Raw genomic sequence first — 6,106 nt, 5'->3', positions numbered from 1 at the left:
AGTCTCGCTCTGCCGCCCAGGCTGGAGTGCAGTGGCGCGATATCGGCTCACTGCAAACTCTCCCTCCCGGGTTCACGCCATTCTCCTGCCTCAGCCTCCTGGGTAGCTGGGACTACAGATGCCCGCTGCCATGCCTGGCTAATGTTTCTGTATTTTTAGTAGAGACGGGGTTTCACTGTGTTAGCCAGGATGGTCTCGATCTCCTGACCTCGTAATCCGCCCGTCTCGGCCTCCCAAAGTGTTGGATTACAGGTGTGAGCCACCGCACTCTTCGACTTGTACTTTCAAAACTGGTGATTTCAAAAAGAGTTTCCTAGGATTCTGGTGTCCTCGGGAAAGTATTACAATGTTTCAGGGGTTACATGAAGTCATGCTATTTCATAGCAATGCTAAAATGTTATTTACCTTTTTTGCTTTTAGTTCTTCCATAAGTGTATACTGGAGTTTTCCAGCAGCTATATCCCATGTAATACTGAAACAGATTAAATGTACAAACATACATGAATAACCATCTGCCTTCTGTTAAGGCTGATATTTTTAAAGTTTTGACAACTATAAAATGTTACTCTTTTCACCATTTTTGTTTTAAAAAAATATAGTCTATTTTAATTAAACTAGTATGCTAGCATTAAGTGGTTCATTTTATTGCTATTTTAAATAAATGAATATATCACTGTATGTTTAACTTATTTCCATTTTAATTTCTTACATAGTAAATATTAATAAATTATTAATCAGCAATAGAAATTTTTGGGATCTTTAGTATATTTTCAGAGTGCAAAGTGTCTCTGAGACCATAAAGTTTGAGAATTTCAGTTCTAAATACTTTTAAATAAATGTATTTATCAGGATACAAAGGTCACTGTTTTTTTGGGGGGGTTCCATATGTATCTTTGTTAAGGAATTAAAAATACAACAATGGAAAAGATAAAGGAGGAGGAACAAATAAAAGAAAGAGGACAAAGAACACGTTGCAAACAGAATCAAAGGGACATGTTAGTTCTCTGTATCTCACTTGGCATGTCTTATAGACAAAAATGCCTCTTCTATAGGAATAAGTAAATCACAGCAAAGGATTGGAGGTTTCCTGCAACTATCTCCAAACCACACTCATGGGCAACCAAAATGAAGCATGAAAAGAAAAATACTTGGACCTTCAAGTAATAATTAATGCTAAATTTTTTACATTCCACTTTAGCAATTATAAGGGCACAGCATTTTTATTTCATGACAGTTATAAGAGCTTTATTAATAAAATAAGTACATAAAAACAATTAAAAATCTTTAAAATCACTGAATAATTTAAATGTATGTGACATAGAGACACTGTGCCAATGTCACAGTAAGCCTGTCTTTAAAAAATAATAGCAATAAATGTTTATTGCAAAACATCCAAGTTGTCCCAGTGTATATACATAAGTCCTGGAAAATATTAATAAGCTCATTATTGCACCAATCTGATACCAAATCAGTAAGTCAATTTAGTGCTTATAATGTAGTGTTACAATTGATTTAATGATACTATTAATGATATTTGCAGTGATTGGACTGGCATAAATAATTAGTATTTAGAATACTCTTTCTCGGTAGAAAAAACACATAATTCCACGAATTACCTCTAGTTCTGCTTCTATTAACTGCACACTTTGTACATGCTAATAATCTTATTATCAGCTGCTGCTGAGTTAATTAAAATTCATGTCTACAAGCATAAACCAAAATGTATGTATTCTGATCACCTTTTATACATTAAATAAAAATGTTCGAAGACCAAATTTAAACATAAATTTCCAGAAAGTGAAAACATATTTTAAAAATGCATATAGCAAATTAACTTATAATAAGCTCAAAAGAGGTTGCAAAAATAATCTCACATTATGATGATATGACAACAATTCAGAATCATACCAGTCCATTATTTTGTATGGAAAATAAAATGTTTTCAGGAAAGCATTGTTCATTATTTGAGTAAAGAAATATATCTCATTATTAATTTGCCTTTTTTTTTTTCCCTCTGAAAACACCTAAGATATATTTTAATTTGTTTTGGTGGTCTCATAGTCAGTCTGAAATATATTTTCTTTTTTTGTTTATATTTTGCTATTTCAGAGTTTAGCACATAATTTCTGAGTAAATTGTATAGGTTCAGTCCTGAATGAAGAACTCTTATTTTTATTTGTTAGAGAGATGTTATGTATAATATCCTGTTCATATCTAGAAAAAGTGATTTGAGTTTCAAAATTTTATTATTTATAACTCTAATCATTAGTGACAATGAACATATACTGGAGAGCATTTTACAGTTAAGAATGTGACAATATATTTGAGCTAAATTCATTTATTAATAATGAAATTAGGTAATAACAAGATATGATTAATCTTAACTGGATTTTATTCAAGAAAAATCATTCAATTTTGGTCAAATATGAAATGAAAATAAGTGTCCCTGTGTCTTAGATGTATTCCTTAAATATTCAAGCAGCCTAGATTCTCTCAATTGGGAATTGACAAGTGTTGTTACAACATCATGTTCATTGGGTGGTAACAGCTCTGTGTTGTCATGTGGTTTTTGCTTTAAGAACATATGATCCTTAAAATATATGAATGCAGTGTCATATATATGTGCACACAAAATTTATATATATACTTCATATACGGATTAGTTGCTAGACACTGAATTCACTTTCAACAACAGAAAAAGGTGGTAAGATGGATGATGGGTTATGTTTTATTTTATCTCCAGTGGGGGAAAAACCCCTCAAAACTACTAGTACTGTTGATTTCAAGTTTAACTCAGAAAAAAAAAAAAATTGCATCAGGTAGAACATTTTTTTTCACTCTTTCTTTTTCTATATTGTTATTAAAACAAATATATCCAAATGTTGATGACCTTTTTATTTTATTCATAGCTTTTGAGGCACATTTCATAGCTGTAATACACCTGTGTATATTCCCAAACTCCTCACTGCTAAGTGAAAAATCAGTTTTCTTTTCTTGCCTTTTTTAACTTATTTAAATTGGACACATTCATGCATGCCTTCCTTCTTGAAATTCTGTCCTGCCCTGGCTTCCTTGACAATCTTTTATGCGGTTCTTCTCCTACCTACGTGATATTCCCTTCTCAATGTCCATTATGGGCTCTTACTTCCTGTGACTCTAAAATGTAGCCTTCTCCAAGTTTCCATTTTTGGCCCTAACCTCTTGCCTTGCTGTCATTCTGAAAAGGCGAATCTTCTCTCTTCCTCACGTCAGCTACCAACTCTACTGAACTACTGAACTACTTTCAAAACAGCATCTCTGACCTTTAATTACAGGTACTCAATATTATATAGTACAGCTTCCCAAGCATGCACAATTGAATCCATGTCACTATCTCCCAAACTAGACTCATTTTCCATCCTTTAAATATGTGTCTCTTTCTCAGCTAAACCCACTACGTTTGAGACAGTGGAATTACCTTTTTGTTCCACTCAGCACTATGGACTGTGTTGGACATCTTATTTACTGGTCTAAATACACCAATGAAAGCTCAGTTCTGTGAGGTTACAGTCTATTTCTTACCTATTTTTTTCACCATGTTCATGTAGTTCTACTTTCTCCAAAGAAAAGAGGCATTGCAGAGTGAGTCTTCTTTGTCACCCTTCCCCACAATCAATTAGTCCCCAACACCTTCTTATTCCCTATCCTAAAAGCCTCTGCCATCCCTTGCCCAGCCACATTTTTTAGTTCATTATTTTTATCATCCATGACTTCAAATACTATAATAGCTCCCAATTCCTTTTTCTGCTTCAGTCCTATTTATACATTTACCTCCTCTTGATTAAACTTTGCAATGATTTGCTACTTATTTGAATGTCATCTCCCACTCTGCACTTTCCAGGAGCTACACATCTACCCACACTAACTCATTTTAAATTTACTAAACACGTGAACCTGAGGCAACACACTATGCTCCTATCATATGGGATGTATACAGATATTCACATAAATAGAGTTACAGACATCAATATAGGTAGAGATACCGGCATAATAAAAAAAGATGTAGATGTAGAGATATAGAGAGATGCAGATACAGATATTTTTAAACACCTCCAGCCAATTCTTCTTCATATGTACAATCTCCATGAAGGGCTCTTCCCCTCTACGCGTGTTGAGGAGCACGGTGTTCACCATGTGTTCCTACACTGGCCTGAGAGTATCTCTGTTAAACCATATTGAACATTGCATTTCCATATCTGGACTATAAGCTCCTTGAAAGTAAAGATGGTGTATCTTTGTATGTGACACAGTTGTCATGGAATCAGTAAATTTAAAAGTTTGTTAAAGGAAGGTGTGGAATTTAAAAATAATCTGTATTAATTACCAAATCAATCTATCGTGTAAAAAATTAAAATATGCCCATCCAAGTAACAGTGGCATAGAGAACTTCGGGTTAGAATCTTGTCAATAAAAATTCATTTCAGAACTCTTTCCTAAAATATATAGTTATTCAATAATACTTATCAAGAGAAAAAAATCTCCGTATAGGAAATAGAAGGAATAAATATTTACTCATGTAAAGTATAATTTGAGCAACAATTGGAACACGCCCCTCTTTTGTTCTTTTAAACTGTTAATAAGAAAATTTTATATTAAGAAGACGTTTAGTTAATATTCAAATTGCTTTGAGAGACATAACAATAAACTTTTTATTTTGTTTGCGCTTTTATATGAGTGTAGATACTTATTTGGAAACTTTATTTTACAGGAAATAATCTTAACACTGATTTATAATGAGAAAAAGAGGACATAATGTTAGCTAAAATAAGCCACACACAGAAAGAAAAATATTTCATAATCTCATATGTGGCATCTAAAAAATAGTCATTACTGGGACAGGGCAGGGAGTGCTGGAAATGGGAAGAAGCAGGTCAGAAAGTACAAACTTTTAGTTATGTAGGATGAATGCCTAATAAATAATAATAAGAAGAAATTGTACAGCATAATGATTGATAGGTTAATTTGCTTAACTATAATAATTATACACACATACATATACACATATATACACATGTAAAAAATCTATATCTCTTAAAGCATCATGTTATACATCTTAAATATATACGATAAAATATCCTACCTCAAATTTAGGTACTTTGAGAAAGACAAGCTTAATGTTCGTGGCTATTTCTACTAGATTAAGTTTTGCTGTCAGTAAGCAAAGCTGTACCTCCACTAAGAACCTGAGTCCAACTAAGATGTCAGAGAGAATACCTCCTAATTCTTTCGGACTGCCACGTTAACATTTCTTTAATATTAATAATGGTTCCTGTGCTTTCATTTATTCAACACTTGTGTGCATTATCTGCAGTTAAGAGTTAGTGAAGTATGAAGCACAAACATGTTTTGCTCCATATCAGAATAATATGAAAGCCAACAATTTAGACTTTAAAAATAAATGTATTTCCCATAGCTTCATACAGAGCGTATTTTCATATTAAAGTAACAATTGCCATTGAGAACAAATCAGGATAAGCTTTGTACTATTACCAAGTACCACTGACCCTTAAATAATACAAGAGTTAGAGGCACCAACCCCCACACAAAAATCTGCATGTAGTGTGTGACTCCCCTAAAACTTAATGCCCTACTGTTGACTTACCAAGAACATACACAGTTGATTAACATATATTTTGTATGTCCTATGTATTATATATGCCATTCTTACAATGAAATAAACTGGAGAAAAAATGTTAAGAAAACCAAAAGGGAAATAAAACATTATTTATTAAGTGGAAGAGGATCATCTCATAAAGACTCATCCTCAGCGAGGCGCAGTGGGTCATGCCTGTAATCCCAGCACTTTGGGAGGCTGGGACGGACAGATGAATTGAGGACGGGGGTTTGAGACCAGCCTGGCCAATATATTGAAACCCCTTCTCTACAAATGCAAAAAGCCAGGCTTGGTTTGCAGGCGCCTGTAGTCCCAGTTACTAGGGATGCTGAGGCAGAAGAATCACTTGAACCGAGGAGGTGGAGATTGCAGTGAGCCGAGATCCTGTCACTGCACTCCAGCCTGGGCAGCAACAAAGTGAGACTCCCACTCAGTTAAAAAAAAAAAAAAAAA

General features: G+C 33.7%; 1 long non-coding RNA gene across 1 annotated transcript in view; it reads right to left on the bottom strand.

The window, feature by feature from the left end:
• LOC108538901 (uncharacterized) overlaps positions 1 to 6,106 on the bottom strand; it is an 86,876-nt gene that overhangs the window by 41,395 nt on the left and 39,375 nt on the right. The window contains exon 4 of the long non-coding RNA XR_001888221.1: positions 406 to 472. This is a non-coding gene — a long non-coding RNA (uncharacterized LOC108538901). The remainder of the gene's footprint in view (positions 1 to 405; positions 473 to 6,106) is intronic.

The sequence above is a fragment of the Rhinopithecus bieti genome, unplaced genomic scaffold, assembly GCF_001698545.2.
Source record: "Rhinopithecus bieti isolate Rb0 unplaced genomic scaffold, ASM169854v2 scaffold_14936, whole genome shotgun sequence".
Classification (NCBI taxonomy): domain Eukaryota; kingdom Metazoa; phylum Chordata; class Mammalia; order Primates; family Cercopithecidae; genus Rhinopithecus; species Rhinopithecus bieti.
The sequence above is the reverse complement of the archived record's forward strand: the minus strand, read 5'-3'. Positions and strand labels throughout refer to the sequence as shown.